Below are 26,439 nucleotides of genomic sequence, written 5' to 3'. Positions count from 1 at the left end.
AAAAATAAAGTTGGGAAAGTTCAAAGTGAAATTAGATGAGGTTTTAGCCATCATGACTGCTAGTGTGCAATATAATAAAAAATTATTCACTGACTTTTTTATTTCTTTCACAGCTGTAAACTTCTATGATGTGTAACACAATGTGCAAAAATGGAAATCCTATAAATTCAAATAATAAAGGATATCACTTAAGTAATATTTAATCCAAAGAGGTATTCAGATAATCTAGAATATCTGAGAACAATGATTTCTTCAAAGCATTAGAAAAGATTTCTCTTTGAAATGGCTTGTTTGAAGTCTTTTTGCACAGCCATAAAACAAAAGACTCTCTGTTTAAAGGATTACATTTATGGACCCCTTTTTTCCTGCATTTATGTGTTGGAAAATGCTGACTGGGGAGACCCCTAAACTGTAATAGAGAGTATTATGATTGTCATTTCAAAGGAGACTGATAACTTCTTTAGATCTTTCTCCAACAGTGAGGTAATCATGCATCCTTGTCCTTTCATTATGATTTCTTAGCCCAAAATTTATCAAAGAGCAGAATTTTATAATGCTCTTTTTAAAAGACATTTTGATGTTCTTTACTGTCTTTCATGCTTTCTTTTCAATTTTTTCTCTTTATCCATCCCTGAAGCACATACCTCACATAACACAAAAGGACTTAAACCCTTTAAAGTATATAATAGCATGGGGCTTATAAAAAACAAGGTACCTGATGGCCAAGTTTTCAAAGTCCTTACTTGTGTGATTGTCTACATGGTGTTTAGGCCATTTTTTCATTATATGTGAAAAATCACAATATTACCACTACGCAGTTCTTTCTGTGCTGAGTGGCTTTGGGTTATGTGGGGTCCTCATGAAAGCAGCTTTTTTTCCTGATGTACCCAGCCAATGCAGCTCCTCCAAAATCATCACATCAACAACAGCAATAGCGTGTTAAGTTCCCAAAGACAGGGGGTTTTAAGAAGAGAAGGGATATGTGGGAGCATTTTCCTGGCTGCCAGAGGCACAAAGGCCATGGAAATGTTGCCCAGGGCTCCCATGGGCAGCCTCTGGCTGAACCAGGCTTGTGGTTGGAATCTCACCCAGCTGGTTGTCCAGAACTGCAGATTCTCTGCAGTGAATTTAAGTTTCCAGGTTTTTCCCAGTTGCTTTTCTCAGCTGTCCTCCACAAACCCCACCAGAAGCAGCCATGGTGTCCTTGGCTGTGCCAGTACCAGTGAGGTGCCTAAACTGGGATCCCAGCTCCAGTGCTGCCCAAAATCACTCACACCACTTGACTTTTAGCAGTGAGTTTTGGCCCTGACCAGCCCTTCCAAATAATGCTGAGGCACCGTCAGGGGTGACAGTCAGGCCAGAGAACATTCCCAGGTGGTGATTATGAATAAGACTTCCCTGTTTTGGGAAGGAAAGGGAATGGAGTCCAGCTAGAAGGATGCAAAACCAGGCCATGTATTTCTTGCCCTCATGGCCAACAGTCCCTGGAGTTCAGGGATTTCCTCAGTCAGAGCTGGAATCTTTTTGGGAGTTTGACTGTTCTCAATTACTTTCTATTCCATGTATTTGTCTAAATGTATGTGAGATCATGGAAAGCTATAGCATCCTTCACATCCTTTGGCAAGCAGTTCCACAGCTTATTTCAGTGTTATTAATACCATACTTAAATGTAAGTGATAATAAATCTATCATGCCTTGGGGAAATCTTCCAGGGGGTAATAGTTTTAATAACTCTTAAAAAGGTTTGCTGGGCTTACTGTCTGAGTATGCCTAGCTTCAAATTTCAGCTACTTGGTTCCTGTTAATGCCCTGTCCATTAGCTGGTTAAAAGAAATATATTACTAGATACTTTCTCTGAGTAAACTGTGATGAAACCACTCCTTAACCTTCTCCTTTATGTAATAAATCAGCTGAGTTCTCGAAATCTTTCCTAAAGAGGCATGCTTTAAAAACTCCAATAATTACACCAAATATGTTGAGGCATGACTTTCCTTTCATGGACCTTTTTGGCTGCAGAAAACACACCTTGACAGGAATAAATAACATTCACTATCTCTTTAGTTTTTGACATTATGAAAATGTTACAGAGAAACCTTTGGCCTATCTCCAGGCCAGAAAAACAATTTCACAATTAGCATCCCAGCATATCCTCTTACGAGCAAACTCTGCTCCTAAACAAAAGTGGATTTCAGTCCACAAATGTTAGTCTGAGTTCAAAGTGTGCTAAGGAATATAAACAGCTTATTCAGCACTATATTCTTTGGGAAATTTTTCCATGGAGACAAGCTCTTTCTGAACAACAAGAATGGTGCTAATTTGTTCATATGCATATAATTAACTTCATTCCACTGATTTTCTTGGAGATTTGCTAGAAGATGAGGAGTGATCTTTATACTTCACACCATAAAATGTGAAACAGCAGATCTTCTTACAAGATATGAATTGCCAAAGGAAGAAAAAATACATCATTACAGTTCTATTGATTTGGTAGTAGATACACTTAGTGTTTCTTGTTAGATCTGATTTTCAGGTGTATTTTTTCTCACATCCCCATATTGTTCTCTTGTATAAGACTGATGTTGAAATGTGATCTTCTGGTTGAATGAAACAGTGAAAACTGAAAAATAGGCATGCAGTAAATTTGTTTCATAATGATTATACAGTGATGTTCACTACTGGAAAAATTAACCACTCTTTCAATCTTGATTTTCAAGTACATACCACTCCTTAGACTTCCAGGCATATACTGTAGGAATGAATACATCTTCTCAAATGCTAATCTTTCATTTTACACATCCACCTTGCCAAATCTTGTGACTCAATTTACTCTGCAGGGATTTCATTTTCTGTAGTGCTGATACTCGAGGCACTCCCTGCACAGAGATGTAAATAACATTCCCATACACAGCATTTCCAGAATCTCCACTGAGGCAGGAATGAGTGCCTTTTGAGCAAAAAGTGGTGAGGGGATATTCCGAAATAGACAACTTGGAGCAATATTACCACAGAGAATTATTACTCCATAAGTAAAAGTGTGTTTTCAAACTCTCCAGAGTGCCTCCACAGATTCAGACAATGTGCCAGTAAAATGTGTGGTATCTGAAGCTCAGAAGGAGCTGTTCATAGCAGAAGATCCAAATGCACATGAGAAATCTGTGCAGATCTGGGAACTGAGATCTTTAGAGAAACACAGCTCTCACACTTGTGCATTGCACTAGGTTTCAACAGAGCCCTGCTGGAAACCAGTGCTTTTGCCTTCTGAAAAAAAATTGAGTTTCAGTCTTTATGGTTGGAACCTGAATCCTGAATATGAGCAAGATGATTCCCATTCTTCATAGGCACACAGATTTCACATACTACATATTTGATCAGACAGTCACTTGATTTAGAGGATTGATAAACTAAATTCCTACCACAGTGGATGTAAAAGTCAGGCAAGAGACTGCCATTTTGCTAATTCTCTCTTCCTTTATTAAAATTTAAGTTTAACATATGATTAAAATCCATTTTGATATTTACTGCAAAAGAAACAAGATCAAGCCAGTTGCATTGGCTCAAAAGCTAAAAAAAAAGATCAAGTACCTCAGGATTGTCTGAACAGCATTATTATGGGAATTTTCTATGTTGCTAATATTTTGATAGCACTAATCTTGCTTTGCAATTAACGTCCAAACAGACACTCGTGTATTTCAAACCTTCTTTTGAAATTTAATTCATTATCATAAGGTTTTCCCTCACCTCACAGGCCCTCTCCCCATAGTGACACAAGTTAATCTCAGGGGAAAGGGCTCTAAGCTCTGAAGCAAGTCAGGTTGAAGTATGATTCCACTAACCTCTTCTGTATTTTTTTCACACCAACTTTTCTCATCATCAGTTTCAGCTTCCCTTTAAAATATATTTTTTATTTAATTTTGCTTCACGTCTCCAGCACTGCAATTTAATGTCATCCTCTTTAATTTAAAAGAACATTGTTTTACAGGAGAAAACAAGCAAGCAAGCTTTTCAGTCTTTCTTATGTTTTTCTCTGGAGAGCAAATTTCTTTTAATCACTTTCCTGAGCGTAATTTAGCACATGTAATTATATCTCAAAACAAAAGGAAGTGAATGAATGCATCACTTTGATTTTAGGAAATACTAAATATAATCAATCTCAGGATTTCTTACTACCCTTTTGATACAGTTGTCATTGCCAAGGACCAAAGTGTTTCTAAGCAGAGAGTAAATAAGAAGATGTGGCACTTGTTATAGAACAGCCTTTCTGAAATGCAGGACTGGTGTCTGGAGGCATTATGGTTCAGGTCTAACTTGTCAGCCTGATGCAAAATAACACACACTTCGATTCTGGCACACTGCTCCAGTTTTGCTTTAGAGAAAAATAATTTTTTTGTTTGCTTTTTTTAATAACACAGTCATCCTAGATCACACTTATGTCCTAAACACCAGACCATCCTAAACCCATGCAACTGCTGTTGTGCTCAACAGAAAGGATGTTCCCTGAAAGACAAGTGATCCTGTCCCCACAGAGTGATCTCCTGCACGTCACCATACTTATCTCTAAGGGCTTCCTCCCTCTCTGACCATTTTTAAAATACCTTGGTACTGTGATATGTAATGTAGTTAATTCATGCTGTATAAACAGATATGTGTGGATATAAAATATTGTAGAAATTATGTTTTAACCTCCCCAGCCAGGAACAGAGTTCTATTCAGATTGTAACTAATTCCTGGCATCAAGATAGCATCAGGCCTGTTTAACATCTGAATGGGACCTTCCTGGACCATCAATGATCATGATCATTTCGGTGTCTCCTGCACCTGGGGCCTTCCTGGCCCATGATTAATTTCAGTGTCCCAAGAATTTCACTAGATTCAGACATGTCCTGATTGCATCTGGGTACTCAGGGACCGATACCAACTTACTACATGTGAAAGCAAACTTCCCCTGTGTACCTAGACTTCTGTCTGCAGACCGGGACCATCTTTGTCTATTTCAACATATGTATGAAAATGGATTTACATTCGAAGAAGTGAGTAGAAAGATGTGGTCATCTATGCCTCAGGCGAAATAAACTGTATATAAGCTGGACGCTAGAAACACTCAGTGTGAACCTTTGAGGGGACACCATCACTCTGTTGGTCGAACCTCTGGTTTCACCCAGCCGCCGTACCCGGGACTGATGCTGTCTTGATTGTGGTGGTTGCTTGAAATTCTCGTTTTTTGTAATTGACCCAATAAATCGTTGTTAAATTTTTCATAAATTTGGCTATCAATTTGATCATTTATAACAGTACCCCCTCAATGTCACACATCTTTGTTACACACTCTGTGGCTGATGAGAAGCTGGTTTGCTGTGCTGCTCCTCACAAGGGCCACTGTCCAGATGTGCAAGCATTTCTCTGCCTCTGTTGACCCATCATCCTGACTTTGCAATGCCCTTATTTATTTACAATCTTTATTAATTTAACCACTCTCACTTCCTAAGGTACTGTACAGCTCACTGATAAAACAAAGGAAAATACTAATCAGGATCAATAGCACTATTATAACCCAATGGATTCAATACAATTGCAATGGCTAGGAGGGAACATTAAACTGCAGATGAAGAACTCACACAGGAAACACATGATGGTGGAAATTAACATCTTTTTTTCAAAAGTTATTCACAACTAAGCAGCTGCAATAGATCCTTCATGTACCCTTCACTGTACCTGCAAGCAAGGGCAAAATGGGCTGAATTCTCCCTTTGGCTGAGGATGGCAGGAGGATGAAGGGGTTTTGTACTGAGCTCTCCTTTTTCTACAATTGCCTGGTCATATGCAGTGGGAACTGACATTGCCAGTAGTTCTGGTGAAGAACCAAGTAGCATTAAGCACTTCTGGAGTCTAAATCCACTTTTCCAAGGAGACAGAGGCACCTGGGACAGGACACAAAGGCGTGGGCTCCACAGCACCGAGGTGGTTCCCAGGCGCTCGCTGTCTCCAGCACAGAGCTGAGTGAGGCACTGCGGCTCCCTAAACAGTTTACTGAAAACAGGAGCCACAAACCAGCCCAGAGGGGAAGGAGCCACATAAGCCAGTCACAAGGAAATCTTGAGGTGGTGTCAAGCCTTACCCCACCCAAGGGTGCTGTACTTGGACGCTGTTCACAGCCCCATGGGGTGGACAGCCCCATTCCCACACCCACTTGAGTGCCTTTTTCCCATAATACACAACCCCAGGATGCAGGAAATGGGAGCTCACATCATTCCCTGGCCTGAAGAAGTGTCTGCACATCAGAGAGCTGGTTTCAGGGTTGTATTTTTTCCTTCAGGGCGAAAAAGGAAAATGCAGAGCATCTAAACTGCAAAACTTGCCCCTGTGAAAAGCTTTTCCAGTTCTGGTTTTGTTGGGATTTTTGTTTGTTTGATTGTTTGTTTGTTATTTTTATTTTTCATTTTGTTTGGTTTTGTTTTGGGTTTTTTTGATTTGGGGTTTTTGGTTTTTTTTTTTTTTTGTTTTTGGGGTTTTTTTGACAAGGAAGACAACAAACAGGAAAAAGAACAGCAAATTTTGGCCAGAATAAAAATCTATTCTGAGTGAAAAAGAAATTTTCCCTTCCTCTATCCCATGAAAGCTACACAGTAGCTCTTGCTGTTCAAGGAGTAACTTTATGCATCTCTAAAATCCCTCTGCCTCTTGGGTAAAATGCTAGGGGTGTATTAGAAACAACCAGCAATACCCTGCCAACCCTCTGCTAAAAGCAGCGGTGATGAAACAACCACCAAAACCATGGTTTGTGGTGAAAACAGGAGCTATAAAAGGGCCTGGCCCAGCAATACCATGTGCTGCGGCCCTGTGCCAAGGAGCACAGCACAGAGGCTGAGGATTTCCTGCTGGGAAAGATGCTCTGGCAGCCTGTGGCCATCCAGAGGAAGCCTCGTCCTCCCACCAGGCTCCACCTTCTTGATGCTCACTCCCAGCAACGTTCTATGACAAGGAAAAGGACAATAAAGCCAGTTCCAGGTGACAGTCCTCCATGAAGGTAAGGACAATAAAGCCAGTTCCAGGTGACAGTCCTCCATGAATGTCCCCACAGCATGATGCCTCCACTGCTGTGCACAGTTCCACTGCCTGCAGCTGGGAACACATGAGGCTCCCAGACACAGTCTGAGTCCTTGGCTGCCTGAAGCATGAGGAAAAGCCTGGGAGGTGGCTCTCGCTCTTGTCCCACTTTGACTTCTTTCTTTGAACTGTGCTGCAAGTTTTCTTCTTTTCATCTGTAGTTAATCTGCTCACAAAGTCACACAGAATATGAAATTAAAAATGTGACAGGCATTTTTTTCTGTTGTCTGCTTTTTGACAGCTTTTGGAAGAGAAACCCAACTTCTGGCTTTTTGCCAGGAGGATTATGTTGTTTCACTTATGAAGAATGCATTTTTCATAAGCAACTATTTTACATTGCAAACTCTGGGCTCTTATTCCAGACAGATAGACTACTTTTATGAAAGTTTCCTCCAAGATCTCATGTGGCTTTTAAGTCCATGAGTGTTAACCTAGAAATGGTTTAGTTAGACAACTGCACACAAAGGTATATTCATCAGGTCTGGCACTGCTCTCACACTGAAATAACTCTGTAGAAGTTAAAAAAAAAAATCAATACATTCATAAAAGTGAACACATTTGAGCATAATGTACAATTATAGAGAGACTGTATTGTGAACTGTGGCTGTGGCTGAGCAGGAAATGCCTTTCCTGCCTTGCAAATATTCCTGGGATTTCAGAAATTACTCCCATTTCCATATGTAGGAAAAAGAGAGTTATTTTACTGCTTTCATTGAAATGAAAGAGCAGAGAGACAGGCAGACAGCCCACAGGGCTGTGGTTAGGGCTCTCACCTAGGATGAAAGGGATTTAGGATCAGATTAGCTGTGTTTGCTGTGGTTTGCAGAGGGGATGGGGCTGCTGGGCTCTCAGAGGCACCGAGTGCTCATTAGGCCGCTGCCTTTTTCAGCTCTCTCAGCTGAAGATTTTCAGTTTTGCACAGATCATTAACTGTTCACCAGGTCAGGGACTTGAAGCTAATTAATCTCCATGGGAGACCGATGCCAAACCCATCTGCTTTAGGCCCCTGAACAGGCTGGGCCCGGCAAGCACCAGGCAGGGCGCGAGGCCTCAGGAGGGACTCAGCTCCCACCGCCCCAGCGCAGGCCCCGGGCACAGCCCTGGCCCTGCTGCCCTGCCCAGGCCTGCAGCCACCTCTGTCTGCCTCGAGGCACTGCTGAAAGGGCACCTGGGCAGTGGGGCTGCACCAAGAGCCAGCCCAGGGGACAGGTGCTGGCTGTGTCACACGTCCCTGAGGGGCCAGCAGCAGGTCCTGCTCCATGGGACCTCAGAAACCTCAGAAACCTGGGGGAGTCCTTCTGCCAGCATCTTAACGCTGCACCCTCACCCTCACAAGCAGCCCTCTGAGGGACAGCATCCAGCCTCCAGGCTAGAAACCGGGCTAAAATACACATGGCTTCTGTCCTTCAGAGACAAACCATGCCATTGCTGTGGTGGAACTCACTGGATTGGAAGGAAAGGTGGCCCAAGTTGGGTTCCAGGTAGTCTGAGAACGAGGACCCCATGGCTCTCTCCCTACACCCAGCACCACCTACACCCCTTGCCAGTGGTCACAAATAAAATCCTCCTTACTCCTTTCACACCTGTATCATGCTCACTGACCTATATTATGCTCACTGGACCAAAGGAAGACTTTCAGGTTTCTACAGAAACTTCCCTTATTTAAAAGCTTTCCTAAGTTTTACGTAGATTTCCAGTGTCATGGGAAGCCACCCAAGAAGGGAATCTCATCCAGTCCCCTGCACATCATAAGAAATTAATTCTCTAACAAATTCCATAGCATGATCCCAGCACTGGGGAACAAAATGCTTCATTTCGGCATTTGTTTTTTATCCCTCTTTGTTCTTCTCTGATTATTCTTTACTGAAAAAAAAGCAAAATGAGGGTGCAAGGGAGGTAAAATATGAATGGAAAACTCCTACTTGAAAGTTCCTTAGCATAGCTTGTTACTCTGGGAGAAGAGAAATGCACTAGGAAAAAATGTGAAAGAATATATTTTCTACTTTTTTTTCCCCCTTTTTTATTTGTGCACAACCCTCTTACTGGGACCAGCCTTGCTGTGGGAGCTCAGCCCCCCTAACATTGCACATTCTATAACCCAGACACCTCAAAAGGGGTACCCAAATCAGGGCTTAAAATATTCCTCATCTTTTTCTGGAGCTGCTCTAGAGTGGAGCTGGTGACAGGCTGGCCAGGGATACTCTTGTAAGTGAGTGCTCTTGAGGTGACAATTAATGAGTGAAATTTAACAGTACATGATTTTTCATGTCTCTCACTAAAGAAGTCAGTGTTTCCTGTGGAGTGTTCCAGGAATATCTTTAGGACGAGTTACAAGCATACAGAGAGCAAGACAGCAAGTTACAACACACAACCTGCACACATCACCCCTTGACTCCATTGTGGCCCCAGGTGCTTATTGTGAAACAATTTCCAGTTTCTTATTTACCATATTTTCTCTTGAAAGTCACTGTTGCCTGGTTTCAAACTCGCTGTTGGCCAAACTGATGTTCTGTTTAAAGCAAAAGCAAATTATATCTCAGAGAACCAGGAGACGATATCTAGAAAGGGAGATTCCCTGGGTGTGCAGGGGGATGAGAGTTGCCCCACCTGGGGCTGAAATGATCTGTTCCTGAGCACAGGTGCTCTTTTCTGGGTACCCCTTGCCTGGCCAGCTGCAGCTCTGACCTTCACCCCCTGCATCTCACATCTGATTAATCTGGGAATGCATTTCTTTAAGGCTTGACTTTGGTTTTTGGGCTTTCAGAAGTAGTTTCCATTCGTGGCTAACATGCTGGGGTGGGTAGACACTAAATGAAATGGAGGAACCAGAATTTAGCCCAGTGATGACAACCCCCAGCAACTCCATATTAATGGGAACTGCTGAGAATGCTGTTTTGGTTGGGTTTAGTTCTGAAGTCTTCAAACACAGGTTGGTCTTGGACTCTCACCTTTTTCCCAAAATCCTGGCCAAGACACTTTCTAGAGATGCCTAAGTTTAGATGAGTAGACAACATTCAAAATACATTAAAAAAAGAAATAAAAAAGGAATCTCCTCTTATGCCTCCCCTCCATTTTATCTGAGGCAGCAGAGCTCCTGCAAGGAGGATCATGTGGGGCCACACCAGTCACTGCACAGCAAAATGCAAGTGGGGAAAAACTAATTTCTTTAGAGGATGAAGTGAGCCTCACTCTTTAATTCCATTAACTGCTCTGTTTCTCCCAGGCATTCTGCAGGCAGCAGGAGAATAAGAAAGATCCATTTCACATGGTGAAAAGCACATATTTGAAAAGAAACTCCTGAAAATGGAGGGGAGGAACAGCAGCTGTAAAATTATTCTGCTATTTAGGTTGGAATTCTAATATTTTATGTATGCCTTGACACGGAGTTTTCTTAAATGTTTTCAGAGAAGATCTTGTAGCTGGAGTATAATGAGCAAAAAGTAGAATGACTTTTTTTTTGGTTTATGCTGTGGGATTTTTTTTTAACCCTTGCTCTTAGTCCCATTTTTGGCTTGAGCACAGTCACTAGATGGAGGACAGACTGCACACATACAAATACACACACACAGAAACAAGCACTTGCTTTCATAATATCTGTCATCCATCCAAATCCACTCTGCCTTTTCTTCACATAGACAACATTATTAGATGTACCCTTTGCCTTTCAATTACCAAGCACTTAATGAGTCTTGCAGCATTCCTTCAACTTCAGAGCAGCATGGAGCTCAAAGAAACAAACAAAAACAAACAAACAAACAAACAGGAAAACTACTTCCCTGGATTTCCATGCATACTGATGATATAGGGCAGAGAGGAGACTGCAGAGGAGGAAATATGACTCTGAGAGTTCAGTGTGGATTTTAGTTCCCTTTGCCCTCATTTTGGGTTCTTGCATGATTTTGAGATTTTTATTTTTTTTTTGTAATGGAAAGGTGGTAAATTCTGTGATTCCTTCCTGTTCAGCAAGTATGACTTTACACATCTGTTCTGTAGAGTTTTACTAAGGTGGATATCACTGACCAGAACAGAGATGGTGTGAATGGTCTCAGAAACATGACATGTTTGAGACCTGCCACCAAAGCCACCCACACAGATAATATTCAGGTGTAGTTCCATTACAGTTCCCACCCACTCCTATGAACTCTAATGTCTGTGAAGTGTAGTGAACACCCTTGCTCACCAGCAGCAGCCCCATAACTCTCCAGGAGCTGCTGCATGGATGTGCACTGTGATACCATGCTTCCCCCTCAGGTCACATCTGTAACCATCTCTTTATCCAGAGGTACATTCAGTGCCCCTGGAGCTCCAGTGATTTACATGGCTGAGTGCTCAGCTTTGAGCTGAGAGTGTCCTCCAGGGTCTCCCTGCAGGTATGGGACAGACACTTCCCTTCCAGGGCTTCACAAAACCTGATCCCTTTTGGGAGTGACAGGAAACATCTTCACTGTACCCAACAGCATTGATTTGGTGTTTGAAACCTCTTCAGCTCTCTGAGCTCCTGTAAAACACAGAGTGAACAGAATCTATGCAGTTGCATATTCTCATCTCTGCTAAGACCCCGGAGCATCCATTTGAGGAGATACAAACACCTTATTCACACCATGGTGCTCGCCTGAAGATCAGTCAGGCTGTTCAAATGCTGTCCCAGGAAACCAAACATGTGCTATGCTGAGTGAAACTACCATTGCCCAAATGGCACACTCAATGGCAGTGCAGAAAGCTGTAGGAAATGTGTAATAACATGACAACAATAATATTAATGTTAATATCAATGTTAATAATAGTAATAATAACAATAATAATAACAACAACAACAAGAAGATGTAAGAATTACACCAGGGAGGGAAGCATTTGACTCAGATCTGAAAAATTATGGCAGATTTCTCTGCAATGTGTTATCCAGTAGTTTATTAAATTACCCAAAAGTAAAGGGCTTTTTCTGACCAAGGGTGTTTCATCACCCAGAACATGTTTCCACATTCAGCAACAGCTTTTGCTCAACTTCAGCTGAATTCTCTTGCATCACCCTGGCTGTGGACACAGCTGTAAAATCACTCCCTTCCCTAGTCAATATAAGGCAAAATATTTATTTTAATAGTGGCTAGGCCAATTTCATTCATAATTGAATCAGTGGTTTATTTCTAGGTCTTTTCACTGACCACCCATTCATCACTTTTAACCACAGGGTTCAAAGAGCTGCTGGAAGGCAGAATCTTTTCAAAACCCAGCACAAGTGGAGTGTTACAGCCCAAGGGCCAGGGCTGTCAGCCTTGCTCTGCCATCACAGCCCCTCAGCCTCAGAAAGGCCCTGCTGCACAAAGGCCACTCCAGCAAAGATCTCTACAGCCACTGGCACCTTGGGGCATACTTTCAGTGACAATGGAAAATGCACTGGTTGAGTTAAAGACAGCCCAACCCAAGCTCATCCCACTGTCCTGGTGCCCCTTAGAGCTGCTGATGTTCCCAGGGGATCCTGTGGAGTTTTTTGGATCCTGTGGTCTTCACCAGCATGTGGCTTCACATAATCCATCACAGATGCATGCTGAACTCATATTCTCTTTTTTTTTTTCTGGTGAAGGTGACCAAGGGAGCTGTATCTACTTTCTTGTTCCATTGCACACCTACCTTCTTGTACTATTTCACAGCCTCTGTCCTGCAGAGAAGAATTGCCACGGTGCACCAAAGCTCCCCCTTGCGCAACAGTGCAGACATGTTGGTGCACGGAGGGATTTTCAATACTTCACATGTCATAAGAAAAGGGATCTGCAAAAGATTTGAAGCCAAGAGGTTTAGACCAGGTGTATCTCAAGGGTGTGTTGCAGCAAGGAGTTCCCATGCACAGCAGTACAAAGAGAAGCCAACCCCCTTCCTCAGGTAACTGCCTTGTGCAAGTAGTGGAAGCTGAAGCTCAGAGTCTGTGATTTGGAGCAAACACTAAAGACAGCAGACTCCAGTCCCTGTAAGCCCAGTCCCAACAGGCAGTCAGGCTGACACATATCTAGAACAGCTTGGGAACATTTTCTGTTGGAGTCCTACCTTTTATGTCTTCATATTCTATAGATTTTTATACTGCCCCTTCCAAGCAGAATGTTTCACTCTGCTGCCTCTTGTGCTTCTGTCCTTCCCAGCTTCACTCAATTCAAGAAAATAATTTTTTTCAGCCAGTACTGTACCTCTTTCTCTTGTAACCATGGGTGGTCATTTCCAAAGTGCCTAAAATTATCAATATTCAGATTGAACAGCCTAATTCTCAAATTTATCTCTAATTTCATAGATACTCTTGGTGCCTTTCTCCAATATCTGCAAAATGATACTGCTGTTAACTGGGGAAACAGCTGATGGAGAAGTTGGATTACCACCACAGTTCAAATGATGACAAGAAGAGAGATACAGTTTTTCCACAACAGTAAAAATTTCAGAATGACCAGATCCAAGTCTCCTTTTTCCGTTTCACATCTTTCAAATATTTTGATCAACTTTCCACTCTCTCCTCCAGCCACTCCTGCGCTTCAGGTCAGCTGGTTGTTTCATGGAGCCAAGCTCTTTTGATCCATTATAAATTTGTCCAGTATCCATTGCTGAAGCCAGTTGGAACACAATTTGCAAAAGCAGAACATTAATCAAGTGGTAAATTTGTGATTTTCATGCAAACCACACAGAGATTAGTGAGCTACTGGCTCAGTTATACCATCCATTCCTCTGACCAGCAAAGTCTGAGGCCTTTTTCTCTGGAGAGCTATACTGGAAAATCTTTAGATAATCTTGGTCTCAGAAGAGGATCTTGAGCTGGGCAATATTTATTTTAGTTGAAAAAGTAAATATGCTATTGTGGATTCTTAGATGGAAAAAATATCTCACTAGAATGAGCAGAAGGATGGTTATGATTTCCACTTTGATGATATATTGATCAAGATAAGAAATAATTATACAACTCCTCTAAAATATTATACAAATGGAGAAAATGATTCTATCTAAAAAGCCAGAAATATGTGTCTTGGAACAAATCCAGATGCACCAAATGTCTACTTTTAAACTCGGTGACAAATGGAAAGAAAGCTGCAGTGATTAGTTACAGCAGTTTTAAATAAATATAAACTAGGAATGGCTCTGACTGGATCTGGGCAAAGTGACCTCCTGAGCTGAGAAGTGACTCTCAGATTTCAGGAGGATGGAGACCAGCTTGGAAGAGCAGAGCCTGAGGAGTGTTCCATGATGTGATTTCCAGAGAGCTCTTAGGGAACCTTGCCCCATTCCAAAAAGTGCAAACACCTCAAGTGTCTTGCTGTGTGAAAATTTCCCATGGGAAAATTTGGTGCAATAATCCATGCAGGGGACAGTCCAGCAGAGGATAACAACCTCTGGCAGTATGGAAGCAAGCAGTAGTGATGGTGAGGAACAGGCATCCAAACCCTTCATGGTGTCCTGACTCCTGTCTTGTGTGTGTGGTTTTGCTCACAAGAGCCATGAAACACTCACCGTTTTAATAAAGCATTTCAGAGTGTCTGAGTGGTGTGTGGTCAGCTCACACCTCACTTACAGAGCTCCTCAGCCACTGCTGCACCCACCTGCCCAGATGTCTGAAATGTCCCTTGCCCCATTCCCCTGCTGCCCTCAGACCTGACCCCACTGACACCTGTGGGTGCTGCTGCCCAGCACACACCTGAGCTGTGAGACCCATCAAACTAAACACTCTTCTTTCCTCTTTGCTAAAGGTACTGTAAGTACAAGCCCTGAGCTAAATGCAGCAAATCCTCAGGAATTTGAAGTGCAGATGACACATGAGATGCAAGGCTGGGGCCAGGTCTGTTGCTAAATGTTTTGCATAAGCTGTGTTTTATCAGCTCAGAATGGCCCATGCTGATGAGCACAGTGGCACAAATGGCACTGAAGTTGTGCCTATGCATTGCACAGTAATTGTCAGACAAAGGATGGCAACAAAGCAGAGGCTCACATAAAATTAGATTTAAAACTTTAACTCTTGGTGCATCGTGCACAGTGTTTCCATGGATCTCTAACTGCCCAGGGAAAGAATTTGCAGTGGGAAGCAGAGGTTTTTCTCTGAATTTGTAGCAAGCAGTTCACTGCTGCACAGGCTGCAAACACAAGCTATGGACAGCTGACATCTTCTGAGTGCACATCAACCCCAACTCTGATTTATGGCTGGAGCTTAAGCAGGATTTATCTTCAGAGCCACCTCAAAGAGTATTATGTGAAAGGGGAATGAATAAAGCAAGAAAGCCATAAATTTCTCTTCCAGTACAAAAACCTGGACACTCAGTAACCATGCAGAGACAAGAACTGAGTGGAGCACATCAGTGTGAATGCTGTGATCTATGTTAAAAACCTTCTCTACATTCCTCATTTGCATTCCTTGCTAATTCCTTGCGGGGGGGAGCAGGTGTTCATATATCATGAAAGATTATAGATTTTTAAGTCATGTACTGTTTTAAATCACTTCCTCTTTTAACCCCCAAACAAACAGAAAAGCAAGTTAGGATCTGGAGAGAGAGATGCTCTCCCTTTGACCAGACTCACTGCACAGAATACCTGGAGCTAATTCTGCTTTTCTGCTTTCTTCTGGCATAAATGGCATCAAACTTGGCATATTGTGTTAACTGTCCAGTGTGATTACTGGCAACAGAAAGGTCCTGAAAGAAACTTTTTTTTTTTAAACACCAAATAACATAGACAAAATGGCAAAAATGTCTGGATAAAAATCTAGGCTACATAATGCTGGTTTAATTATATTTTCTGTTTAGATCTTATCTCCTAGTGATAAAGTCTTACTAATTCACTCTCATCCCAGATTTATTCCCCCTGTGCTTCAGTAGTGCATTTAAAAGGCATTCTGCCAATAGATCTTTGTAAATTTTAGTGGAAAAAAGTGAAGAATTGTCACTGATAGTAGGCCTATGGCCACAGGTATAGAAAAACTTATCCAGTCCCTCTGCAAAGTGTTGTCTACTAGTAGAAAGGAAGCACACAGGAAAGCAACAAAGGTGTTGAACCTACAGAAACTGTAAATGAGTAATCTTTAAAATTTCATTCCTTCCCTGAAGGACACAGAAGGTAATAAATAAGGAAGACCCAGCTAAGGGGGTGGAACACTCCTGCTGTCCACGCACAGATGATGCGGGAAGTACAAACTTCAACAGAAAATGCTAAAAAGTCTGCACATTTCCTAGGTGTGACCCACTGTCAAACCCACATTACTCAGGTTAAACAGGAGCACAGATGTTTATTTCGGTAGAATAATAGTTCTTGTAAATAACAGTTCTTAAAAACAATAATGATGGAGAAAAGCAAATTCACCTGGGAGACAACAGAAGTAGAAAAACAAAGAAAGAGCTTATGCTAGAGCCAGGCCTGAGCCCAAAACCTGTTCTGCCTCCAACCCCAAGAACACTGATACACAGCTGACCTCTGCAAAATCCTGGCCAGGTACTTTTCAAGCCCTTGTGCTATTGAAGATAACAATTTACAAGCCTCCTAGAAACAAAATACGGAAGGACAGCAGCACTGTAAAAGCGGAGTGCAAACTATATCAACACACCCTAGCTGGATGCAAGTACTTAGGCTCTTCAGCTCTTCTTTATATTTATTTAAAACAATAATTGTTATATTATATTAATATAATATATAATATATTAATATAACATATATACATGTATAATATGTAATGAATAATGTATAATATTAATTAATATAATAGAGTAATATTATATTATGATTAACTAGAACTCAGCAATCCATGACCGATTACCAGTGGGCAATGGGAAACAACAGATTAACAACTTAAAGGTAAAAAACCCATAAAGTCACAAATGGATGCACTTTCTATTGCCAGCGGCCTCATTCTGCAGCAACATTAATGTGTCCCCAGGGAATAAATAGGGCCATATAATGGCAATTATTGTCATGGGCTCATTGCAGACATGACCTCACCCTCAGGACTTGGAATCTGCCCCTGACTGGGCTGGAGCTCCAGAGGAATTTTAATGATGGTGTGTGAGGGTCAGGCTGTGACACTTCTTTTGCATAATAGAAACCCATCTGGTGGGGCTGACTGAGGCTGATTGCTATCTGAGCTCCCCTCAGGGTCTCCAAGGAAAGGGTTGGATCAACAGGTAGCTGAACACTCCCTCCCGGTGCTTTAGTTACTGGAAGTGCCCTGACAGAAATAATAAAAATTTTCTGTGGTGCAGCCTGAAATTTGAACACTTGAGAATCCTCTCGTTTGGAGTAACACTTGCTTTCCTCATGGATCTAGAACAGCCTTTGCCTATTGTACCCCAAATAACAAGCAAGGCTTTCTTGTGCTGTCAGATTTTACCCATGTAGTTCTGTGTTACCTGCGAGGGACACTCACTTGACCCAGAATCTCAGAAAGGCATTCAGCAGCACCCAGGAAACTGGAGGAAAGTGTGGCCTGGCAGGGACCTGTTAAAGTGCTGACTGCTCACACCTTCACCTGCTGGGAGCTACCAGGTTTGGTAGGAAGACATGGCTGCTGTAATGCACAACCATTCTCAGCTAGCAGACATTTCCCAGTTACTCTGCAGAAAGCTAATTCCAGTTCCCAGCTAATTCCAGCTCTTGGCACAAAATCCAGGTATCGCCAGGACCCCGTTTAAATGGTGAATGAAGCCTTCCTTTTGTCAGCCTCTGCCATACCAGTCCGTTAACCTCAGTGAATTACCTCGTAGTCCCCATCCATCAAAGTGTCTGTCTACCTGAAGGAATGAAGAGTTATTTCTTGGGTCTGTCACTATGTGCCAGCTCAACAGCTAAAGCATTTATTCAATATGATTAATCCATTATATCCTAACTGTGGTATCTGCCCTGTCAACCTGAAGACATGGCCAGAAAAGTTCCCAGGAACATCAGAGACAACAGCAACAGGACTGACAAATCCCATGTGTATATGACATGCCAGGGGCATCCAGGAAAGCATAAATTCCCTTCACTTCCCACACTGGTGTTGGTACACTGCTTCATTTGAGAAAAATGAACTTTGACAGGTGGCAGAAAGGGCGGGAACAACTCAAGGGGCAGCAAGAATCATTTCACAAGTAGTTCCCAGTGTCTAAGAGAGCTGAAAAGATGTGTGGTAAGAAAGGTGTTTCAGGGTGAAGATAAGGGTGTTCAGATCTTATGATGATCATCAGTACCCAGAAGTGCCATGCCTCTCACCTGTTGAAATATCTGGGATCTCCCAGATCTGTACCATCACTTTGGTGTTTAGGCTCGCCCCACCAGAATTCCACCCCACAGCCTGCAGGATCCCAGTTGTGACAGCACTCACCAAATGGAGTCAATCAGTCACAGCTGACTGCTACCTGCCATTGCACCTAATCTCTATGCAGCACTGCAGAATATGGCTAGCTACTGCCTTTATTGCTTTTATTCCTTCACTGTAATCTAGTCCTTGAACCTGGTTCCTCTGAGTTGAAAGAGTCTGAAATGCTGCAATATCTGAAATACTGCTAGCAAGGAGCCAGCTGTTGACCAAGTGCTACAGCACTGGTGACAGAAGAAAACACTCAGCACAGAGCATATATACCAGGGTGATTTACACAGAAGGATAGGTAAGTTCTCACTATTAATTCCTGAATATTTGCTGGGCTTGCTTCAATTACAAGGCTTAGTGGCATGAACTTCAGATGTATGATGCTAAGTATTTTTCTAAGGTCATGGGCGGTAATTGAAAGACGACTTTGATACTCACATTAAAAACTACTGCTAATAGGGAACAGCTCTGAAATCAGCCCAGCATGATGTCTTTCAGTCTTGGTAATAATGAATATACAAGCAACTCAGAACAGTCTACTTGATGGAAACAAAACATAATTTGGCTGGTTATTTGCTTTTGTTCCTCTTTTGTTGGGGAAAAGGGAGGGGAGACAAGTCCTGTGGCAATGGCATTGAAGGGCCCATCTCCGTTTTGGATCTGCTGAGATTAAATATATCCTTTCAACAACAAAGGCTGAACTCTGATCAAAGCCCCACCAGCAGCACACCCTACAGTGGGACACAGCAGATCCTAATTCCTGCGAGTGCCCAAGGGGATGTGAGTCTCCCATCAGTCAAGTAAGACAAGGACAGGAGAGAGCACTGTAATTTGCAGTTCAGCCCAACAAACCCTGCAGCTTCTTGGCTTGCAGTAACCTGGAATGCATCCTGCAAACAATTAGCAAGATGGCTTTTCCAAGCCCGTCAACACCACATGGTTGTTCTTTGATATTGTTTTGTTCTTCTTACCCTCCCTCCCAAGAGCTTTTTCAGGAACCCCACACACATGCTGCTGGAGTACAATTATAGGACAGCGTGTTCAAGTAAAAATTCATTCAGCATGTTTCTGGGATCCCTTGTTTTTATGCAAGGGCCTCTGTGCCTCTTCTGCCTGCACCCAGTGTGAGTGCAGTTGTATGAGATGCTTGGACAAGCAATTGCCCATCATGTGCAAATAAAGGCTTGTTTTGTCAAGCAAACATATGTGTGCAAAAATGTACAGTCCTGTGTTGTGATTGCCTAAAATACCATTGTGGCACGACAGTGAGTTATAACATGTACAGGGATAGCTTGTCTCTAAGTAATTACTTGTGTTCTGCACAGACTCTTCCAGAGGCTCCTGTCCCACTGCACTGCAGTCATTTATGTAGGACAAACACTGATGTTAACAGAGTGAATAAAAAAAAGTATTTGCTCTACTTGTAACTCAGATTGCAGAACTTCTATTATGGCTCAATTACAGCTTTTTGCAGGACAAAAAGGGGGATCTGCACCAGCCACTCCCAGGCAGGCAGAGCGTAGCAGTGGGCAAGTGTGCCATTTCCACTCTCACCTTGCCTGCTTGTCCTCTACTCCTCCTCCTGCACTCAGCAGGAGCAAACTTCTCCCAGCTTTCTGTGTTACCTAAAGAACCATGTTGCTTACTGTCAGCAGCCTACCAAGAGTTTCTGTTGAGAAATTACCTCCCAAGTAAGGGCAAGTCACTCCTACTTCCCTACTGCTGGGGACAACAAGGAACAACACCACAGTACAACATACACTCACCAGTATGGGCTGGTGAGGTGGGTTGGCCACTTACTGTCCCAGAAGGAAATATGGCTTCAAATCTAGGCTGAGCTATCAATAGTCTGTGTGTTGCTGATCAAAGTTTCATCCCCTCTCTTTCTCCCTTCTAAGATAGAATCAGGGTTCTAGGAGTCTGTGCAAGTTACCATAAATGTGGGGTTTTGAGAAATTGATAACTATTAATCTAAATGTTTTCAAGTCAAAATTCTCTGTCAGACTTTCAAGTACTCCAGGAAGATGGAACCACCCACTCTAAGTCTGTAGTTTTATTCCGTATTTGTGGTCTAGAAATGAATTGAGAGTTTCCTTTTCTATTTTTAGGAGCGCAATTATTTTAAGAAACTTTAAGTTGTTGGAGAGGTGCATTTGCATGCATATTGTACAATCACATCTGAAAGAGAAAACATTAAAGCAAAAGTACTATCTCCTATCTATCTATTAGCACTGAAATAGAACTAACCAAGCAATCAATACTATTGAATCAATTGTAGAATCATAGAATCATTTTGATTGGAAAAGTCCTCTAAGATCATCAAGTCCAACAGCTAATTCCGCAGTGGCAAGTTTACCACTAAACCATGTCCCCAAGTGCCACATCTATACATCATTTAAATACTTCCAGGGATGATGACTCAACAGCTTCCCTGGGCATGAAGAGAGTAATAATGTACCCCTGAGCTCCCTCACTTGTTCTCCAGACCCTTCACCAGCTTTCTTGTCCCTTTCTAGGATTGCAAATCACTTAAATATTCCTTATTCGGCAACTGGACTTAGCTGCTCTGTAAATTTCCACTGAAATCCATAATACATAAAAGTCTATGTGCTTTATCAAACAGGGATGTGGTGACCTGCAGAGCTACACTGCACTGCAGGGAAGAGTGTGCATGGGCATGGATATGGTCTTTTCTTTTCTGTGACGCTGTGTTTATCTGTAGGTCTGTGTATTCCCTTTGTGCCTGACAGCTGTCTGATAAATTGCATGGCCACTGCAAAAAGAGATAAACCCTGCTGCAGCAGTTTGCTGATTACATCAGTGCTCAATTTAAGGCAAATGTTAAATCACGGAAATCAACAGTTCATGCAGAGATAAGAGATGACTGGGTTTCAGAAGCTAACAAGCAGTGTGACTTTGCTCTGGAATACAGGAAATCATAGTTCAACTTTCCATACAAGCATAATAGTGAAAAGATTCAGATTTGGTAAAGCACTTCTGGGAATTTGGAGGCAGAAAGAAAAATTCTTTTAAAAATTGGGTTTAGTAGTAGTAATAGCAGTAGTTATAATAATATTTCACATATTTTATTTTCAAATAGCTCTTTCCAGTAGTTCTTTTAAAGGTGGGGGGTTTTTTTGTATTCAATAAACACAATCTCAAATTGAGGGCCCACAACAAATGGCATATTTGTGATCTGTGACTGTGTAATAGTCATCCTCAGGTTCATATTTCCTGTGTGAGATTCATGATTATGATCTTAAAAAATGACTTTATGTGCATGATTTATAATCATTGGTTAAAAGCAAACAATTCCATAGTTAACTCGTTCTGCCAAATAGTCTTATAGAGGAAATGTAAGTGGCTATAATTCAGTCAAGGCAAATCCAAGGCTGTATCCAAGCAGAATCCTCACTGCATTTCTTCTAAACTAACAGCCCCATCTGGGTATATATATTTTTAGTTTTCAACACAAAAACTCCCAGCAATACCATAAAAGGATAAGATCAGTTACTTTTTTAACTAGGCAAAGCTTAGATAACAGCCTAACTGCTCATATTTTCTTACTGTTTGTTTGTCTGTTGGTTGTTGACAGCATAAACTGTAGTCCCAGGCAGAAATCCCAGCCCCACCTGATCTCAAAGAAATTTCATTCTGTTTCAAGAAAAAGTAGGATTTCAGCTTCATTGATTCACTTGGATTCATACTGCCTAATTGTCTTGAAAAATGAAAGTTTCATATCATGACTCCTAGTGCAAATCAATAAGGGAAATGTTTTTGTGAATGTTAGTCCTACAGAATTATCTGTCATCTGAAATGTCTATTTCTCTTTCATTTTAGCAGAAGGGTTTTGTATTTTTTCTCATACTCTCTGACTTTATGGAGATCTTGGATGTTTTCCAAGATTTCTAAGCATTAATGTTTCTACTTCTAAAAAATACCAGCTGCTTTATGTTTTTCTACCCAACTCTTCACACCATCATCAGTCTAAATCCTTGGCTTTACAAGCTCTAGCTGTATCTGATAGCCATATAAATGCAAAGAAGGGCATAATTTTGAAGAGTTCATACTCACATAAAAGCAATATTCTTAAGAAAAAGAGAGTCATTGAAAGATTAATATCAAGATATTCCCAAAGTTGATTTCTTAAGGTATAACTGTCAGGGTAAGGATTGAGTATCAAAGATCAAAGGATGCATCCCACTTCAGCTGGGGACCAGTCCAAACACCCAAACATCTGAGACTGCTGTTCCCTGTGGCTTAGATATCCTTGATGGCCTGGAACTAAGCAATCAGAAATCTAGGCACTGACCTAAAGCCCATCTCCACTTTGCCCAAACCTGGCAGAGAATGGCTGCAGTAGGAAAAGCTCTCCATCACCCTGCATTCTGCGTAATCATTGCCTAGCAATTGATTTTACTCCAGTTGTGAATAATTTCTGTACCAGTGTGTGTTCCTCAAGAAGAGAAGCATCTTGGGAGGGTTTTCTATCTTCCTATTCTGTGTCCTACCACTGTGTACTCAGAGGGAATGGGGGAGCACATCTTTAGGGCAAATCCTTCTTCAGGCTGACTACTGAAGGGACAAAGGGAGAAGTAAAAGAACCATTGACCCAGAAGAAGGAGTGCATCTACCAATTACTTAAAATCCTATGGGAGCAGGATCCTCATTGGGTTAAAAAGCTCTGGCTCCTACTTAGGGATTTAGACACTGGGACAGGCAGTTGGCTGTCAGGTGGCAGTAAAATTTGTAATGCTCAGGAACCCCATTGTTTTCCTAGGAGCTGTATTTCTTCAGTTAGTAATGCACCCTCACCTGGTGCTCTCCAAACACTGGTTAGCATCATACCTATGTACATGGGTAAGCTGCAAACCCATAGAGACCATTCCTGAGCACAGTGTCATTATTCAACTGTGTTTTCAGCAGAGGTCTCAATATTGTGCAAAACTCATAGTTTGCTAAGTGAAACCAGAGGGCTGTTCTTTTCCTCCAGCAAGCATTCCCCTTGCAAAATCCAGAACTATTCCATTTAAGTGTTCACAGTTGGCTGAGGGAAAGAACACTTTTTTTTTTTTTTTTATGTGGCAACCAAAACCAAATAAAATTTTTCCTGAGAGCTGGACAATGTACAACATCTCTCCAAAGTAAGAAATAGCTGCTTGGTGTCTGACTAAAACCAGCTCAGAAAAATGCATCCAGTTTTCTAAAATAATCACTGAAATATGCCCATGAACTCAGGCCTGGAGGCTATAGACAGCTTAGGCAGTGACTTAGGTCTTCCCTCAAATGCTGCTTGAGAAATGGGGCTGAAAGAAGAAAAGAAGGACAAATCCTGAAGGATGGATGGATGGATGGATGGATGGATGGATGGATGGATGGATGGATGGATGGATGGATGGATGGATGCTCTCCTTCTTTCCTTTCATCAGGATCCCTGTAAGTCACATTCCATATCAGTTTATATGAACACAGTCTGCTCTGGAGATGTGGAGTTTCACTGCCACTGCTGCTACTGTGGTTTTTATTTTCTAAGTTTGTGCTGAGAAGTAAGAAACGAGATTGTTATCATGAAGGTCTCTGGAATCCAGTACCAGTTTTAGCACTGGAGAGAAATGCATCTGATAATTTCCTGGTCCTTGGTAGCATAGGAGAAAAAATCAGCTCTTTATGTGAGCAGTGGCTGGGGCAGCCTGACAAACCAGTGCCCTGCCAAACCAGAAGCATTTGCAAAGTTTCTTTATCTTCATCTGTCCAACAGGAGAGCTGCAGCAGCTTTCTACAGGCTCTGATGTGTTTCTTTCTCACTGCAAGGACCCATCACAACTCCTCATTTACTTTACTTTTTCAGAGAGAGGATTGTTTTAATATATTGAGCACTTTGTTAGTCAAGTTAATATCCTTTGCATTATTGTGAGGACATAAAGACAGCAAGACTTTTTGTACTTTAACCACAGAGTTGACTCTTGCAAGACCATTGGCAACAGCAGCCAATTATGCCATGCACATTATGGCGTATGTAATTCCCTTCCTCCTAGAAAACAACCATGTGGTTAGATGCCAGCCCTTTGCCTGGGCATGCACAGTGGAGAGGCTTAGCCTCTGTTTAGAGGTTGTGATAGGCAGGTGATAAGGTCCTGTTGATTATATCCTTGACATCTGCTCTGGTTCTGAAGATAAGATTTGGTGTGGACTCGTTGAGAGATCAGTGAGCCTTGGAGTCAGTAATGTGCTGGCAAATGATTTCTGCCTTGCAGACCTTTTTATCCAGTCACAGAGCGAGTGGGAGAAGCTATAATAAAATATTAAACTCTTTTGTTCCAAAAACTATTCCCTACTCTTCTTTTATGCCTATATTTCAAGTGCTATAGCTCTTGCCTCTCACTGGAGCCTTCCAGTGACTCATTAAACCTTGGAGCCTCTAAAAAAAAGATACTCAAATCCCATTCCAGCTCGGCAATATCATCAGATTCGATCAAATTTGACCCACTATTCCAACTGTTCCAGAAAGTGTGATGTTTATTTCTCTTCCATCCTAGAAGCAGAGTCTGAACAACTGATTAAATCTCTGTAATTTACATAACCAGGACCTGTATGCAAAATTTTCTCCATCTATTTGTACCACTCAGTGACAGTCTGAAAATTACATGAGAACTCCCAAACTCAGCAGGCATCAGCAGCTGCAATACAGGCTGGCTCTTCAACAGATCTTGAACAGATTATGGGACAAAGTGAGTGAATAGCAGGAACTCTATGTTTAATCTCTTCTGTTATATCTACCTCCTTAAAAACCTTCTTCTACTCCACAACAAGGACAATTTTCCAAACAGGTATTTTTATTATATTGCCTGTTTCACTGTTACTGCTTTGAAGGTGCCACCCACCAAAGAAGTGGCTGCTCCAGCCTTTGAATCAATCATAAAATCACAGAATGGCATGGGTTGAAAGGGACCTGAAAGAACATCTAATTCCAAATCCTTGCTGTGGGCAGGATGCCCCCCACTAGACCAGGTGGCTCAAAGCCACATCCAATCTGGCCTTGAACACTTCCAGAGACAGCTCAGCTTGCAGAAAGTGACAAAGCCTTTGTTTGAACAATCCCTTGATGAACTCCTCCTCTCACAGAAGGAGGATATTTGGTGCATGTTCTCCACTGCGCTCAGGAGAATTGATGAGAAGAGGAAGCTCTAACTCACAGTAGCACAGCTCAGTGTAGCAGACTCCAGGCCAAAGCCGACGGTGCCCAGGCACAGCACAGGAGCCACTGCCTGTGGGCAGGACTGAGCAGCAGGAGAGAGGGTGATGGTGGTGACTAGCATGGACAGGAAACGTTCTGGTGACAGCAGAAACAGCAGAAGTGACCTTCCTCCTGCCCAGCCTCAATGGGGTCGTTTTGGATGGCAGCTCACCCAACTCCTGCCCTGACCTCACAGCCCCTCTGTTACTCAATACAGAGGTTGGCTGCAGGTTCTGCTTCTCTGCCCTGCCCCAGTCCTCATGCTCACACAGTCCCTCCAGGCAAGTTTTAGCTCTCTGCTTTGCCATCTTCTAAAGCAAACTGTGTCTGTGTGCAGGGAGTGCCTGCAGGATAAACGAGATGGCTGCAGGTCCCATCATGTTCTTTGTTTGTCCCAAACTAAGGTACATGTAATGTCCTTATTGCTGTGTCCTCCTAAGTATGGGTAACTCAGCATTCAGGGAGAACAAGGAAATAACACTTCTGCAGAAGGTCATTTGTTTTATCTTTTTTCAGACGCTTGAGGACTTGTTTTGTTTTTCGTGTCCTCTTTATGAGATGAAGATTGCAAAACCCTGGTAATGTGAAATTCACTAATGAAAGTGCCACTGGCACACAATTTACTCAGAGCTCTGCTGCTTCAGAGTTTGGAGATTAACTCTGAATAACCAGCACACATGACTCAGTTCTTCTCAAATACTGTAGTGTATCCTCATTAATGAGGATGAAAATCATAAAAATCATGAAGAGGATACTCTAAATACTGAGGATTAAAATAATGAAAATCATGAAAATAATACTATAAATGAAACAT

Source organism: Melospiza melodia, chromosome 3, assembly GCF_035770615.1.
Source record: "Melospiza melodia melodia isolate bMelMel2 chromosome 3, bMelMel2.pri, whole genome shotgun sequence".
Classification (NCBI taxonomy): domain Eukaryota; kingdom Metazoa; phylum Chordata; class Aves; order Passeriformes; family Passerellidae; genus Melospiza; species Melospiza melodia.
Note: the sequence above shows the minus strand (reverse complement) of the source record.